This window comes from Haliotis rubra, unplaced genomic scaffold (assembly GCF_003918875.1).
Source record: "Haliotis rubra isolate DU_JTF1 unplaced genomic scaffold, ASM391887v1 Scf851, whole genome shotgun sequence".
NCBI classification, from domain to species: Eukaryota; Metazoa; Mollusca; class Gastropoda; order Lepetellida; family Haliotidae; genus Haliotis; species Haliotis rubra.
Genome location: NW_025767581.1, coordinates 220,027 through 238,004, shown reverse-complemented (window position 1 = coordinate 238,004; position 17,978 = coordinate 220,027). Strand labels below are relative to the sequence as shown.

The window sequence follows — 17,978 nt, the reverse complement described above, 5'->3', positions numbered from 1 at the left end:
CTGGATGTTTTGGATTAGGATTGGGAATGGGTTTACTAGCACTGGCTGATGTTCTGGACTTGGGGGGTTTACGGGTTAAAGGAGACTCTTTCTTGTAGCGACTGACCTCAGAGGAACTCTGCAAATCAGGCTCGACTTCCTATTGTTGTTGATTCACCTTAGCGAATAGAGCAGACATGAAGAGGGAACGGGGTTTTCTGCCACAGAATTCACATTGAGGTCTAAAATGTACGATCTTGAAATTAACGTCTGCAGCCATTGCATCTACGTTGAGGTTTGTCATGAAGAGAATTTGACTGGTACTTGGGTTTATTGAAACGAGTTGGGAGGTTTGGTTGATAAGAATGGGGCGGAAGGTTGGGGGAGTTTGACAGGCTAGGGGGGGGCTGCTTGTACATGGTTGGGCTGGTAATGGTGAAACTGCCTATTTTGCTGGTAAGGAATGGGTCGTTGTTGGTATTGCCGATAATTCAATGGCCGTTGCGATCTCTTCCTTTGTGCTGGTATAGTAGTAGGGGCTGCGGCAGCTACTGTCTGTTCATATCTGACTTCCAAAGGGGATTTCACAAGACTAGACACCTTGTCAGCTTGATCCATCATGTTGAACACCCGCTGCTTGAGTGATGATAGCAGTCCGTTAACTGTGATGGTTACCATTAGTAGTGCAGGAATGTCTGTTTGTAGCGTGGCCTGTTGCACCCCGCTGAGGTAAATTTCCACACTCTCTGTTGTTCTTTCGCTGATGGACAAAACTGTCGGGTCAAAATGACCGGATCGGCTTATACGTTGGAGAAATTCTTGCTTGACTTCCCTCAGGTCAGACTTGTGATCATCTGACAGAGCCTGGTGCCAATGTTTTCCTGGGCCTTAAAGGAGGAAGGGAGGCATCAGGTAAGCAATTTGGTCTGAGGCTTGTTGCACCTTTGTCCAGGATTCGAAGTCTGCCCACCAAGTAGTGGCATCTTGTGTTCCTGACTAGCGTGGTAACTGTAGATGGGACATGGCTGATGTTGCAGGAGTGTTGGTTTAGGCTGGTGTTGAAAAGGTTGAAAACTAGTTGATGTTCCTATCTTGGCCGATGATGTAGCTGTTGTTGATGATGATGTTGGATAATCAGGTTCTAATGGTTTTTGTATCGTGTATATATTTGAAGGTTCACCATTGACCTCACCTTGATAGTTTCGGAGCCTCTCTGTAGTTCTTTGGTGTTCTCTCTGTAATTGACCTGGTTCAGGACGGATCCTCTCACCAGGTGACGTAGGGCTAGTTGACGTAGCAAATGTGAGTGTCTTTTGGTGTGCTTACTACAATTTGGGGGAATTAGCAGTAGCAGAGCGGTCAAGACTGGCTATCACCTTAACGAACAGAGAAGGTTGTGAGTTGTCGACGTTTATTCAGCGGAGGCAGGGTGAGACAGCCTTTTACAGCCGTATATATACAGCTCAAGCCTCCATTAATTTCATAACCCAAAAGTTGTGACTTTCAATCTTACACAACATTCCAGGGTGTCAGCCGTTTATCGGCAGCCACCCTGGTTGGCTGTGTCGTTATTTAAAAATTACATTCAAGCAGGTTGTTATCTTGCCTAACTGACCCTTAGCGCACAGTCGGACTGAACATGTGTCGACCCTTTGACGCAAGGTTAACACACGTATCGGCGGTACCCAGAGAAATCAGCCCGACAAGATAGAGTTGCCTAAAGGCCTCAGGCTTGTATGTGGCGGTCGGGTAGTTCAATTTCAATCCTGATTAGTTAATACTAATTCGCAATATACGTAGTTTTAAGATACATTTCAGAACAAGAAATCGGTATTTTAAGGCAGCTAGGACACAGCGATGGTTTCTATATGGGAATAACTGGTTATGCAATGCTAGTACTTTGTATGAATCTAACTGTACAGATATCTGGGCGACAAAAACACCTCGTCAGCCCGTACTGTAGGGCCCCAGTGAAATCGCCCGGATTGAACAGAACCTATTTACACTCTGACCTTGAGCCACGGCACAATCAAGGTTACAATATACATACAAGACCTGCGGACAGAGTAGCCATTGGCTGCAGCAGCTACAGAAATACGGACATATTGAACTGTGGACTTAAGTTGTCTTAAAATACAATTGCGATTTTTACCTGTAATAGAGAGGACAGGGCTTCAGTACATGCGGATGATGAGTGAGGCTTGTTGGCAGTTATCTAACGCTTTTGCTAGTGAAAATATGCAGAAAAATATATAGAGGATTCCGTGTAATACCAATTTTATTAAACGAGTTACTAAATCTTTCAAGAGTTTAATATAAATGGTATTTCGCGGAAGCGAGTTTAGTATTCTGATATAACTCTCCAACATAAATTGATAGAAACTGCCTACAGTGTGATGACTCTCATATCAATTTCTCCGCGAGTCAAGCAAGGTCTAATACCATTGTGGTATTAGCATTGTGACGTCATAAATGTAACCATTATGACGTCATATGTCTAGCGGCATTACACTAGTTTAACATTGTCGTAAAAATATTACACTGCATTATAGCTAAAATACATGGAATTATCATGAAACGGCCCTCCCATTATCAGAAATTTGCGGTCCGCTGCAAATGATATTGGACCGCTCAACCTTAACGACGGGCCACTATCAGTTCTGTTGTCAAGTGACGTCATAGTTCGACATTAATTTGCTTTCGACTGACAGATATTCTGGGTCAAACAAGTCAAAGCAACCCAAATTCCCGCTTCAAATAGCGGTAATATTGGCTTTCTTGCTGGTGCTAACCTTAACAATTGCACTATTAAGACTGTTGATGGACCAAAACCGAACACTGTCTTAGTTTGACATGCTGCAGGCTATGGTCTTGTCAAAGGCCAAGGTCGAATATCGTCACTTTCTGTTGTGACGTCACTTGAATTGTTCGATGACGTAATTGCATTCGGGCAGTCAGGCCCGTCAGAAGTTGATTTTGGTAAACTTACAGTCAAATTCCTTCATTGTTTCCTTTTCTTTTCAACACAAATTCCATGTATTTTAGTTAATAACGGTAATGCTATTTTTGAGGGCATTATCATTTGCAGAAGCCCTCGGTCTTTTTCAACTGCCCTCCTTCGTCGGGCAGTTAATGGAAGACCTCGGGCTTCTGCAAATGATAATGCCCTCAAAAATAGCATTACCCTTATATTATAGCTAAAATACATGGAATTATCATGAAACGGCCCTCCAATTATCAGAAATTTGCGGTCCGCTGCAAATGATATCGGACCGCTCAACCTTAACGACGGGCCACTATCAGTTCTGTTGTCAAGTGACGTCATAGTGGGTGCGTGGGCTTACGGTTCATTCGACATTAATTGGCTTTCGACTGACAGATATTCTGGGTCAAACAAGTCAAAGGAACCCGAATTCCCGCTTTAAATAGCGGTAATATTGGCTTTCTTGTTGGTGCTAACCTTAACAATTTCACTATTAAGGCAGTTGAAGGACCAAAACCGAACACTGACATAGTTTGACATGTTGCAGGCTATGGTCTTGTCAAAGGCCAAGGTCGAATATCGTCACTTTCTGTTGTGACGTCACTTGAATTGTTCGATGACGTAATTGCATTCGGGCAGTCGACCCCGCCAGAAGTTGATTTGGGTAAACTTACAGTCAAATTCCTTCATTGTTGCCTTTTTCCTTTCAACACAAATTCCATGTATTTTAGCAATAATAACGGTAATGCTATTTGTGAGGGCATTATCATTTGCAGAAGCCCTCGGTCTTTTTCAACTGCCCTCCTTCGTCGGGCAGTTAATGGAAGACCTCGGGCTTCTGCAAATGATAATGCCCTCTCAAATACCATTACCCTTATAGTATCTTCCACGGGCGAGTAATATATAGAGAATACTACACGAGGTCTCATTACATACGAATCATACGAAACGAGTGTCCTTCCTATGGTATCTGACCGAGCGAAAGCGAGGTCAGATAACATAGGAAGATCACGAGTTTCGTATAATTCGTATGTAATGAACCGAGTGTGGTATTTTATTTATTACCCACGTCTTACATGCATTTAAATTGACAAAATAGCGTATTTTGTTATGTTTTGGTTTCAAACCGAAACCGGTTTCATAAAGAGGTTGCGGAAGAGTTTTGTACTATAGTACAATATTTGCATGACGTCACACTAATGACGTCACTGCCATGGTAACCGACGTCACGATGCATGTCAGTTGTCATCGCCTCGTACAGCCTCGTACAGTAAACTACTCCGTTGCACCTCGTTTCTTGGTTTCCAGTTGCTTCATTCGGCTAACATCACTGGTGGAAACATTGCGTTTATGTTTTTCGACAGATATAATGTCTCAGTTCGAATCACAATTAAACAGCGACACGGCAACGTTCGCAATGTTTACATTCCCACAATGCATTTAAGTTGTAGAATGAATGAATTCACGTGTTTGTTATGAATGAAAAAATAGTTACGTCAGAATGTGACCTAATTGAGAGGTCATCGGTTATCCAATCAAATCGTTAGAATTTCAGGTCAAGTCGTTACGACACAGGTCAACGCGATACGACACTCGTGTGACGTACGAGATTAATATGCAACTACCCATACGTTGACCACGTGGGTAATAAATAGAGAATACTACACGAGGTCTCATTACATACGAATTATACGAAACGAGTGTCCTTCCTATGGTATCTGACCGAGCGAAAGCGAGGTTAGATAACATAGGAAGGTCACGAGTTTCGTATAATTCGTATGTAATGAGACCGAGTGTGGTATTTTATTTATTACCCACGTCTTACATGCATTAAATTGACAAAATAGCGTATTTTGGTTATTTTTTGGTTTCAAACAGAAACCGGTTTTATAAAGAGGTTGCGGAAGAGTTTTGTACTGTAGTGCAATATTTGCATGACGTCACACTGTAATGACGTCACTGCAACGTTCGCAATGTTTACATTCCCACAATGCATTTAAGTTATAGAATGAATGAATTCACGTTTTCGTTATGAATGAAAAAATAGTTACGTCAGAATGTGACCTAATTGAGAGGTCATCGGTTATCCAATCAAATCGTTAGAATCTCAGGTCAAGTCGTTACGACACAGGTCAACGCGATACGACACTCGTGTGACGTACGAGATTAGTATGCAACTACACATACGTTGACCACGTTGGTAATAAATATTGTCACGTCACATTAGGAACACCATTCTAGACACTCTCCTACCCAGAGTTCCATATGTTAAGTCATCGCTGTGCCGGAGTGTGCATTCTAGAGCGATAAGGCTAAAGCTTACAATGGTTTAACATTGGTTTGAACTTATCTATGAAGTATTCTACCATAAGCTAATTCGTATCGTATTGATTACAGAAAGGTCAGCTTCTTTCACACAATGGCATATTGTTACTACTACATATCAAATTCGCCACTCCCACACACTGACTCACTCATTCAAGTATTCCCTTAACCTGACTTCAATCCATACCTGTCAAATTATGCAGGTTGATCGTTTCGCTGTTATTCGCTAATACACAAGCAACATTAAACGTGTGGTTTGAGTTGTTAGGGAGCTGTGAATTTCCTTTAATCATTCCCAGCCGGTCCTCTTAACGTAAAAACTTCAACGTTTATAAAAAAGAACATAACACGTCGACATTTAACAAACGGGGCAGTGTGATCGTTTTTATTTTTCGAGGGTTTCCCATAAAGATCATGGCCTGATTAGCCATATTTCCATCTTCGAGAATCTAATTAAGTTTACGTTTGGTGGGAATAACGACAGACGCGGGAGGCATGCGATCATATTGAATTTCACCCGAAACGAAACGTGTGACCTGAGGGATAAACCGAACAGTTATCATTTTGGGTCGTTTGAAAAGTTCACAAAGTCTTCCTTGTGTGTGATTTTTCAATGTCACAAAACCTTGACCTTTTAGATAACGGCATATATGATACTGGTGTTTAACAGTTCCTGTTAAAAATGGCGACAGAAGGTGACAAGGACTCATTTATGTGATACGGCTTAAAGGTGGAGTTGTATATGTTGCTGTGGAGGCTGGGGATGTGCGACGTTCCCTCACGAACTCACATGCAGGTGGAACTGGCGCTGAGGTAAATGTCGCCGTTGAAGGTTTTAAGTTCTGTCGCAATCAGGCTGTGAGTGTGTGACAGTCGGTGTATCTATGTCTGTACGTGCGTACGTATGAGAGAGAGAGAGAGAGAGAGAGAGAGTATGTCTGAGAGAGAGAGAGAGAGAGAGAGAGAGAGAGAGAGAGAGAGAGAGAGATCCCGAGTAGGTCACCTGGGTTACAGAAGATCACTTCTAATCACAGGTCAGTAATGATATTGATTGTGACAATTTAGTGTGGGGAGACGTCAGCATGGTACAGCGAGCATCTCAGATACACATACTTGTGACGTCGCACCTTAACTATATACAATAAACTATGCATGATGACTGAGCGTGCAGACGGAATATTTAGCATTCCGAGAGTGTGCGTACATGCATGTGTCTATTAATATTGTCGCAGAGTGACTTAACAGCGTTCGGTTTGGACACCATATAAACGTTTATGAATTACTCTCTCTGTCTCTCTCTCTCCTTTCTCCGACGTTGTGGTAACGCGATACGCCCTAGTAATGCAACCCCTCCTCACGACCGACACACATCAATATATCATATCACCTCCTGGCCATCGCCTTCTCTCTCACGCGTGTTGTGTTAGCCGCGAGCGAGGAGACATGACTAATACATCGTCTCCATGTCGGATATCTTCACGGAAACGTGTTCACGCCGCTTAGTAACCTCTTGTCTCTCTATCTTTGCCAGTCAGTTAAAATATAACAAAACAAAACAACCATACCACCTTAGAATGAGAATCCAAGTTACACCGGAAAAGCTGACGGATACTATTTAATCAACACTAAAGGCACAACGTACGAAGTAGCAAGGAATGTAAGGTAAGATTGTGTTTGTTCGCTGTTTAACACCGCGGTAATCATTATTCAAGCCATATGACGGAGACGTATAAAAGTATAGCCTTGTAGCAGATAATCCCGGAGACGTTACAAGAGTATAGCCCTCTAGCAGATAATCCCGATTGTTGTTGTGGGAGAACAACTGACGCCGTCGGAGTACAATGACGTCGTGACTGTATGTGACCACCTTTTCATTAAGTCGGTTGCTGATACCCATTGACACCCGTAATATATGCATTGGTTATTCACTTCTGTAGTAGTGAAAGCCAAAATTACATTAAAGCTAAGTCATAGAGTCCACGTTATTATCTGTACTGCAGTCATTCGGTGTAACCCTTTAATGATAAGTCTGTCTGGAGCCATATGTAGGTCATGCTGCTCTATTGTGTGAGATGTATTAACAGTTTCACGCTGAACACAGACATAAGAAAACAAGTAAAATCTAACGCCTTTGGCAAATTTGGAGTATACACTGGACCAAAAGAAACTGTACACGAGGTTCGGTGAGGGGCTTTACATGAAACAAAAACAAAAAGTTATTGAATGATGAATTTGATTTGGGTAACATATTAATATTTGGGAGGTGAATTTCGGTGACTTTTTTCAACCCAGTAGTTAAAACGTTTGTAATTCTATAAAACGCATGTATATTGGGGAATCAGCTCGCTTGGCAAGAGGTACCACTACTAACCACACACAACACAAGACCGCAGTGAATAAACGTGAGTTTATTAGGCAGCCTCTGAATGCATATACATAATTAGTCTTCTGGAATAAACATTCAAGTTTTATTAGACATTATAATCATTTATAGAAGTTCATATATACCGCGAACCGCAATGCTATAAAATATGGATTTAATCTAGTAGAGATCTAAATTTTCATGTATTTTCATATATACCTCAGGTACATATATGCCATTTCCTTGTTGTGGTGTTCCCATGTCAGTTTGAGTTTGTTTGTTTGTTTAAACCCTCCACTCTATTCCACGCCATATTGTACTTATGTGTGGGCGTCATGACTGCCGGGTCGGTTTATACTCGTTCTCACTCAACATGCACATTTACTCTATTTCGTTGTCGCATGATTGTAAGTGCAAAAATATTGAGCTTCTTCACAAAAGTTAGTTTGGAAATAAAGATACATGTGGTATTCTGCGTTAATTTACCATTACCATTTCCAAGATACATAAAAGATATATTCTTACGATAGGTATAACATGATCCCATTTTAGTTAAAAGTTGCATGTCACCAGCGACGGTGTATATATTTGTTGCATACAAAATAACACTATAACTATAGTGATAGTGAATGTTATCGCTTCATGCATCATGTGGAAGATATCATGCTAAATTGTACTGTGAGGTAGTCATTTAACCTAATATTTGAAGGTAATTTGAATTTTTAATGAAATACCACAGTCGCCAATTCTTTTGTATTTTACGTTATGCTCCAGAACAAAGAAAACAAAATCAATAGAGAAAAAAATGTTCATCCTGTAACTTTAAGAAACTAATCGTTCATGCTTTGTTGAAGACACTGAACATTAAATCCATACGTTGTAATAACCTGTTAAACTATAAATATGTTGGGAAGATACAATCACATACAGTATAGATAAGGGTGTATTTTACGTTACGACTTTATAAGACCTCATACATAACCTGAGCACACCTATATGATCATCTGGTAAGGAATATGCAGCCTTGTTCCTTTTCCTGTCTTCTATATTCTCAATATATCATTTGCGTGGCTCATGATAATGGCTGATGTATTTTACGTTACGTTACGTTACGGTATTTTACGTTACAGTTCCATATATAGAGAATACTACACGAGGTCTCACCGAGAGAAAGCGAGGTCAGATAACATAGGAAGGTCACGAGTTTCGTATAATTCGTATGTTATGAGACCGAGTGTGGTATTTTATTTATTACCCACGTCTTACATGCATTAAATTGACAAAATAGCGTATTTTGGTTATGTTTTTGGTTTCAAACCGAAACCGGTTTCATAAAGAGGTTGCGGAAGAGTTTGTACTATAGTACAATATTTGCATGACGTCACCCCGTAATGACGTCACTGCCTTGGTAACCGACGGCACGATGCATGTCAGTTGTCATCGCTTCGTACAGCCTTCTACAGTAAACTACTCCGTAGCACATCGTTTCTTGGTTTCCAGTTGCTTCATTCGGCTAACATCACTGGTGGAAACATTGCGTTTATGTTTATCAACGGATATAATGTCTCAGTTCGACTCACATTTAACACCGACACGGCAACGTTCGCAATGTTTACATTCCCACAATGCATTTAAGTTGTAGAATGAATGAATTCACGTGTTTGTTATGAATGAAAAAATAGTTACGTCAGAATATGACCTAATTGAGAAGTCATCGGTTATCCAATCGAATCGTTAGAATCTCAGGTCAAGTCGTTACGACACAGGTCAACGCGATACGACACTCGTGTGATGTACGAGATTAGTATGCAACTACCCATACGTTGACCACGTGGGTAATAAATGGCTATTAACATCACATAATGTGCTTACGCCACTAACAAATTTGACGCTATGAAAACATGTTGCGTCATTCATGTTGATTTCAATGTGCGTGCTGCTCATGATCTGAAGTTCTGACGGGTTAAATCATCGGTATGTAAGTACTGAACTTTCAACCTTACATGTATGAATCTTGTATATGTGTGCACGCCAAACTGTTAAACGTTTAACAATGCGTGTAAAGAAGACATTCTAATGAGATGTATCATGTATAATCATGCTCGGTAATTGAAAACATAATGAAATTACCATATGGTATTCGTAACGTAAAATACAGTTGCTGTAACGTAAAATACAGTTGCTGTAACGTAAAATACAATTGCTGTAACGTAAAATACAATTGCTGTAACGTAAAATACAGTTGCTGTAACGTAAAATACAATTGCTGTAACGTAAAATACAGTTGCTGTAACGTAAAATACAATTGCTGTAACGTAAAATACAGTTGCTGTAACGTAAAATACAGTTGCTGTAACGTAAAATACAATTGCTGTAACGTAAAATACAATTGCTGTAACGTAAAATACAATTGCTGTAACGTAAAATACAGTTGCTGTAACGTAAAATACAATTAGATTGTACTGACGTTAAATGAACATAAATGCCTATATAATCCAACGTTTGTTGTAAACGTTTGTTAAAGATATGTAATTAATTTATTTGTAATTGCAGTGTTCTCAACATGACAAAAACTGCAGCCGTTATGTTTGACAGTATTTTACGTTACAATTGTATAAAATGTTTCTTACCTTACAGTGATACATTTGATAACCACGATGGACAAATAAATATATTTCCAGGTCGCATACCTCCTTGACGTTGTCTATAAATATACAAATGCCAGCGTAAGGCATTCAGTATTGCTTTAGATGAACTAGAGAATCTATTTGGAAATTCTTGTTTGAAGTTTCACCAATTGTCAGTATAACGGTCAAATTCTATTTAACATCTGATTACTCTTTTAATTCATTTGTGTTGAAATTAAATTTAGTTTGATAAAGGATTTAAGCAAACAATTGAAACAAGTTGTACTATAGTTTTACTTATATCTAACATTAAATTATTTTGTGTCACGTTAAATACACTAGAAAATACCCCCACTGATAGTAACTGCCGTTTATTAACGAACCATAAGACATTGTATCCTGTCATTCTGTACATGGGTCAAGTAAATAATACTTGTCGTCATATCGAAAAATTGTGTTCAGATAAAAACATTTTTTTTCTATTTCCGTGATCACGAATGTGCACACTGACTGAGAATGAGTGTTTGTCATGTCACGCATATGATGTTGGGTATGTGTTCGTATTCTGATTCCAACCGGTTCTGGATCATCCCCACTATCCTCACTTACACTAATCTGTTGGTGAAGTAATACGGGTGATTTCAGGAATAACAGTACTGTCCTGCGTATCGACGACTCACTGTATAACCCCTTTAAACTATTTACCGTTATGTCAACAAAATACCCGACCACTCCAGAAAATAGGGGACATTAACGAGATCTCGGGTTTCACGGCCTACACTTGAATAACAGTAGTAAGTGTGATATATCCCGCTCTGCACGAACTCATTCATTCCTCTGAAAGCATGTTTGATATTGATAGTGAACAAACATGACCTAGAATATGTCTAGTAGATATCGAAATGCCTGTAGGAGTTACCGGAAGCTGCAGATTTCCACAGGTCCTGACAAACAAACGTCAGTTGTGATTATACACATTCTGCTATTGAATTTCACGTAGGGTCATGTGGAGGCTTAAATGTCATCAACTGTATATAATTGAAGAACCTGATTCATTACTAACAGGGAACAATAGAGGAACAAGGTTGTGAGGGACAGACCAGGTTAGACTCAATAATATCCAAGGTATGTTTCGGATTGGAATGTTTCTGTTCGATTTCATCTTCGTTGAGGTAGCTACATTTCTTTATTTTTGATGTTGTTAGTGAGTGGGGGCGGTGGGGTAGCCTAGTGGTTAAAGCGTTGGCTCGTCACGCCAAAGACCCGGGTTCGAATCCCTACATGGGTACAATGTGTGAAGCCCATTTCTGGTGTCCCCCCGCCTTGATGTTGCTGGAATATTGCTAAAAGCGGCGTAAAACCAAACTCAGTCAGTCAGTTGTTAGTGAGTGATCGCGTGAGTGAGATAACCCTCAGAGAATACGACCAAAGCATTGTTCTTTGGGGTTCATATTGTAGCAACCTTCTTATAAAAGGGGCGGTGGGGTAGCCTAGTGGTTACAGCGTTCGCTCGTCACGCCGAGGTACATGGGCACAATGTGTGAAGCCCATTTCTGATGCATAGTCAGATTCCACGGTCAGGTTGCGCTGTTCCAATGTGAAGATACCTACAACCACAGTTTCAGACGTTCAGATGATCACAGCAAGGTTTAAATGAGGATGGCAGCCCACCGCCAGCAGGTTCTGTCACGACTAAGGGACATAACTCAGAACAAGTGTTTGTTACACGTTACTCTGCTTGTTACAGGTTATTCAAACACTAAATCAATGTTCATGTATATGAATCTAGATGTTAACGATTACGCCTTACAACTCAAGCGGAATATGGTCTTTGGCGTCGCAATTTGCTGTGCAGAGTTACGGTCCTTGGATTAGCAGATGCCTATGACCATGTGTTAGCGTCACAAACATTGCAAAGTTCTAAAAGTAGTATACCGAAACACCATGATATAACTGTAATTCTTTAAAAACTCAAATAGAGCTCAAAGCGATGTTACAACTCATTCACTCATTCTACGTGAACGAGCATAAGGCATAAGCACATGCCATCTGCAACATCAGGTGTCAACGAAATACAATGTATAAATGTTCAAAACAAAGACTGAACAAGTCTATGGTGCGAGACGTGCGCGGGTTTCCGAGAGGGTTATTGTACTGAGCTCCTCTCTTCGCGGGTATTGAATTGCATCACAGGTGTAGCGTTTCCTTCCGTGATAATAAATTGTTTGAGGCGAGAGACTTTTGAATTTGTGTATCATGGAATGTTGAAAGATGCTGTCAAAATTTAAAGATCACATATACTCTAGGGGGTACAAATACATAAATCACTAACTGGCATCGTTATAAATAAAACCCCGTCATTAAAACTACTCATTTCGACCTTTAATTGACTTAAATCGACCTTTTTGGACAACAGTGCACAATTCTCACCCGCGAACCAAATTTCAACCAATCAGAGCGGCGCGTCTCTGTGACGTCATATGAGGAATAGATATGAGAGCTGATGCAGAATTCATCTACATTTCAGGGGGTAAATTATCTTGTTGACAGTTTTGTATAAACCTGAAATCGTGACAACTGTTGTGTAAAATGAAAGCTATATGTTCTCACAATCTACTGTCATATAATTTTGTCTCCGAGTTACAACTTGTTTTCATAGACGATTCTGTCAAACTCGCTTGGTGTCGTTAGGCCTTATCTGTATAATTTATTACCCCCTCGATATTTAATCATGTCATGTAAAACTATGACGTCTATTACGTATGATATTAAAAATTGACATTTGATTTATTTGAATCGGTAAACTAAACAACCCTATTTTGCCATTGCTAGAAGAATCTGAAATTTTACTTAGGTTCATTGTAAATAGGTACATACAGTTTTAGCACACAGCAAATGCTTATATGTATTTCTTATGCAACAATGAAGTTCTGTTTGTATTCTCAAAACAGTTTCTGCCCATAAGTTTTCACATGCAATTAAAATTGCATGCAATACAGCAATTGTACTCCCTCGTTGTAACGAATGAATGGTTTATTCTCATGAACATCACGCAACAGTGACAGAGAAAAATACAAATGTACAGATTTGTTTCATGGGGGCATACGTCGTCCGGTTTTCACATAGTTGCTTATTTTTAACAATAGTGCTTTATGCATACAAGACATGAGGGATATAAATATTATCTAATGATGGATAATTACAATAATAGTTTGGTAGGAATGAATTTCTTACATTACTTAAACATGGACAATATAACATGAAGTGAAGTTCATCTCCTATTGTGTTCTTACACAGTGTACATAATCTTTCTTCTTTAATAATATTATACCATCTACCTGTTTCTATTGAACGTTTATGGTTACAAGTTATAATATAGGTAAGCCAAATGCGTACATTTAATGGGAGGTGTAATAGATAACTTTCAAGGTAACCCGTGTTAGGTGGTATAAACCTACACATGTTATTTGTCATCATTCACTTGATGGTCAGTTTATGAATTTATAACAGGTATAATTAGTGGTAACACCACTTAGATTACCCGACAAAGGTTCCCATTTGGCATTTAAACATTATAAACATTGATCAAAGGATTAACCAATAACACGCTGATTGATTAATTACTTTTCTCTTACACAGCGGATTTGTCAAAATGTAGTGTTTATGTATGTAGATTTACCAATCTATACTGAATACACTCTTTCGTGTCTGTGTCTGCGTAAAAACAACGTCCTTCCTTCAAAGGATTAACCGCCAATACAGTGATTGATTGCTCATTATTGGCTAACTAAATTACCGTTTTTAAAGAATGGCGGACATTATGCAATCAGTTGCCAGGTGTGCTATCCTGGGTGACCAATGAGACTATACACCAATGTGACATACCTGAAACGATATATCACTTTTTCGTATACTAGACTGTTAAAAGACACATATACTTGGAACAGCTGCAGATGAATGGCATATCACGCGTTTTTGTGGATATTGATGGATACATTCCTCGAACAAGGTAATAGCCTGACATTGTTCCTATAAATTTAATCTGTTTTAAGTTTAATATTTGCATTTTGTTTTTATTCATTTGCCGTAGTATTCAACAGAATCGTTGTTTTCGCCGTGAAGTGTAATGAGACATACACTAGGGCGTGTGTGCGAATTATGATTCACATTGGCAAACTATAAACTGTCTAGATATTACAGTCCTGTTATAAATGCACTATAAGTATCAGCAGATCGTCTGCTTTTTATTTAGTTTCAAAATGCATACAAGTATGATAATAAACTAATTAGGATTATAAGACCAAACATGAAGACGTACATGGACTAGTATCTACATACTGGTGAGTGGACGTTAACCACGTGAATGTAGCAAGAAATTTATCGCGCAGTATTGTTACTTCGACCCCCCACCTCGCTTCCGTGGAAGAAATCGTTATGTTATAAGTTGTGTCATGCAAAATGCCTTTGGTTATGATTCAAATACTTATTTAACTACGGGTAGAAAGTAGTTTTGATTTTCTAACTTGATGAAAACAAACCACAATCTCATTAATTCTAACAGACTTTAGCCCGTGACTTCACGATTTTCAAAAATGGCGGCGCCCTGTCGCGAACATCCGCCAGTCTGAGTATAAATGCTATTTAGGTTTGTTTTCACCGAGTTAAAAAATCAAAACTACTTTCTACTGGTAGTAAAATATGTATTTGATTGATGGCCAATAGGATTTTGCATGACATAGCGTATAACATAACAATTTCTCTCCTGGCAGCGAGGTGGGTGTCAATATAATACTACTTACAATATTATTGTTACTTCGACCACATCCTCACTTCCGAGGAAGAAATCGGTATGTAACAAGTTGTGTCATGGAAAATCTTTATGGTCATCAATCATATACATATTTTACTACAACTAGTAAGTAGTTTTGATTCTTTAACTTCCGTGAAGCGATCTGAACACAAGTAAGATATCGTTTCAGGCATCCACAACGCTCGCTTCGCACTCACAAACATAACCCATTTAGCACGAACTGCGGGGTCCTGTGGAAATCTGTGCATAGCGACACCAGCGCCCGACCTCTAGGAGCAATCGACGACAACGCAACGATTTGGCATGTCTTCGTTGATGTCGAGAAATCATCAAAATGACGAGCTTGCTACACACTTTCTATACAACTAACTGAAAATCCTTCCTCATATGACGTCACTGCAGTGCTCTGGCGACAAAGTTACGTAACCTGTCTGTGGTTTCGTTGGCGGGCGAGAGTGAAGCAGGCGACTTTTTGGCAACTTTTAATTGCTCGGTACTAATTAACCACAAGTTTTTAAGGAATGAAATTGGTGTTCCGCATAAGACTGACCACAAATCTTTCACATGTAATAGTTAAAAGAGTAAAAAAACCAAAAGTTTATTTGTTCTTTAAGGAGTGAGTGAATGAGTGAGTGAGTGAGTTTAGTTTTACGCCGCACTCAGCAATATTTCAGCTATATGCCGTCAGTGTGAAAATATTCGAGTCTGGACGAGACAATCCAGTGATCAACAGCATGATCATCGATCTAAGCGATTGGAAACCGATGGCATGTGTAAACCAAGTCAGCGAGCCAGATCACCCGATCCCGTTAGTCGCCTCTTACAAGCATGGGTTACGGAAGACCAGTTCTAACCCGGATCTTCACGGGTCAATGTTTGTGGACTGTAACTCTGGTTATTCGTGATTTTTTAACCGAAATGGGTTCCACATGCAATATTCCTGAATTATCCATTGATAATTGTCCAGACGGCAAGTAACGATGTTGAATTTGAGAATCTGGCTATGAGCCAACTAAACAGATAGTTCACGTGATGCATAACGACTGGAGTTAAATAGCCCCAGGAGAGATGCTCATTGATTAATACCGACTATGTAGACGAGCGAGGTGTTAGTTGCTTGTTGTGATACATCCGTGAAATCTGACCATGCTATAGTCCTGTGCGCAGGTCAGGAGTCAGGTCAAGTGAGGCCCTGATGGATTCGGAGAGGAGTTGGATGGGTGATCGTGTTAGGCAACTTATCTCTTACGTGTTTCTAAACACAGTCCTCTCCAACCCTGAAGCACATTTTTCGAAACATATGCCAGCGGGGAATGGGTACCCGGTAGAATTAGGTAGTGACGGCCAGGCTTCTTGAGCTGTATGATTCTGAGGGAGCTGAGAACAGAGACTGAAATACTGTCCTTTCAGTTCCCCCCAACCAACATACAGTTAGCTTCACTGTTCATTATATAAATATGACGTGTTGCAATTCAAGTTAAAGAAATGAATGTTTATGTTCAGGGCGTACATACTATTAAATTGTTTCACGAACGTCCATAGAAGGAAGAAAGTTTATTTGTCAGGCGTGACCCCGATAGTTCAAGTAACAATGTGAATGTCAAACAGTTTTTTGTTAACGCCGCACTAACGCCAATATTCAAACTCTACGACGCTGCCTGTCAGTAAAGAGCTTAGACCACACACCCTAGTGGTTAATATTGTGAGCAAAGATCCGGGCTGTGGGGATAGGATGACACGTGACCAGTTAAGTCACCTAACCAGACCACCCGATCAATTTAGTTGTATCTTAGGACCAGACTACATGCTGAGTGCTATGGACCCGGATACTTCATTGGAACAGTATCATGTATCTAAGGTGACGGCGTTTCGAAATCCTGGAGAAATTGTCCGAAAAACTCAATCTGTTCCCCAAATTTCTGGAAAGAACATTCTCTTTCTGGTTTCTCAAGCTAGGGAAAATTTGTGTGTGGTATCGCCACCATACTTCTAGTGATTCATTCTAGAAAAAGTCATGCTTATGATATTGTTGGATTTGAACAATGCTCTGTGCTTTAAAAGTCATTTCTTATGACTATGGGCATGTCTCGTTGCTTTTACTTGACCATTGAACAAATGTTCTCATACAAGACGCCCAACATCCCATGCTTGTAAGAGACTAGGAACAGGATCAGGTGTGGCGACTCAAGCGCGGTGACTCATGTCACTGCATCGCGCATGCGTAGATCGATCATCATAATGCCCATCACTGGATCATCTGGTCCAGATTCAATTATATACATACTGCAGTCCCAGTGCTGGGATGGTGCAGTGTGCGACGTTAAACAACATTTTTTAGAACGAAACAAGACCAAACCTAGTTTAAATGCGCCGTAGCAGGAAACGCCATTGTCTTGGTAGGTCCGGTTTGTGACGTGCCTGGCATAAAGATACGATCACTATGTTGTCGGCCCAACCGCCACCAAATGTCCAGATCTGTATTTACATCACGTCAATTTTATGACACTCCCTTTCAATACATATACAGGATGCGTTAAATGGTGTGCCACGTGTTACCGAAGTATCTTATTATGGAGCGTTATATGCGCATGAACATGACACATATAGGACACAAAAAGGTTAAAATTGAAACTGACCACTGAACAGTGGTTTTGAGTACTTGGGAACATCGAATTTGATATTTGCTAACTTACGTGCATAGTAATTATCTAAGCGCACAAACTCAATTCCCAATTTAACACAGGCATATTGAATACCTCTCTTCGATTCTTACATCACAGTGAACATATACTGATTTGGTCCACTACATACTATATCATTATCATGAATTATCGTGTTCAGGGTCCAGTTGTCGTGAAAGGTTAAGCATCTTTTTTCTGTGTCACGTGCTGT

General features: G+C 39.9%; 1 protein-coding gene across 1 annotated transcript in view; it reads left to right on the top strand.

The window, feature by feature from the left end:
* Positions 1 to 6,667: 6,667 nt before the first annotated feature.
* LOC124262739 (alpha-1,3-mannosyl-glycoprotein 4-beta-N-acetylglucosaminyltransferase C-like) overlaps positions 6,668 to 17,978 on the top strand; it is a 67,219-nt gene continuing 55,908 nt past the window's right edge. The window contains exon 1 of the mRNA XM_046697283.1: positions 6,668 to 6,949. The gene's annotated coding sequence lies outside the window, so the exon portion shown is untranslated. The remainder of the gene's footprint in view (positions 6,950 to 17,978) is intronic.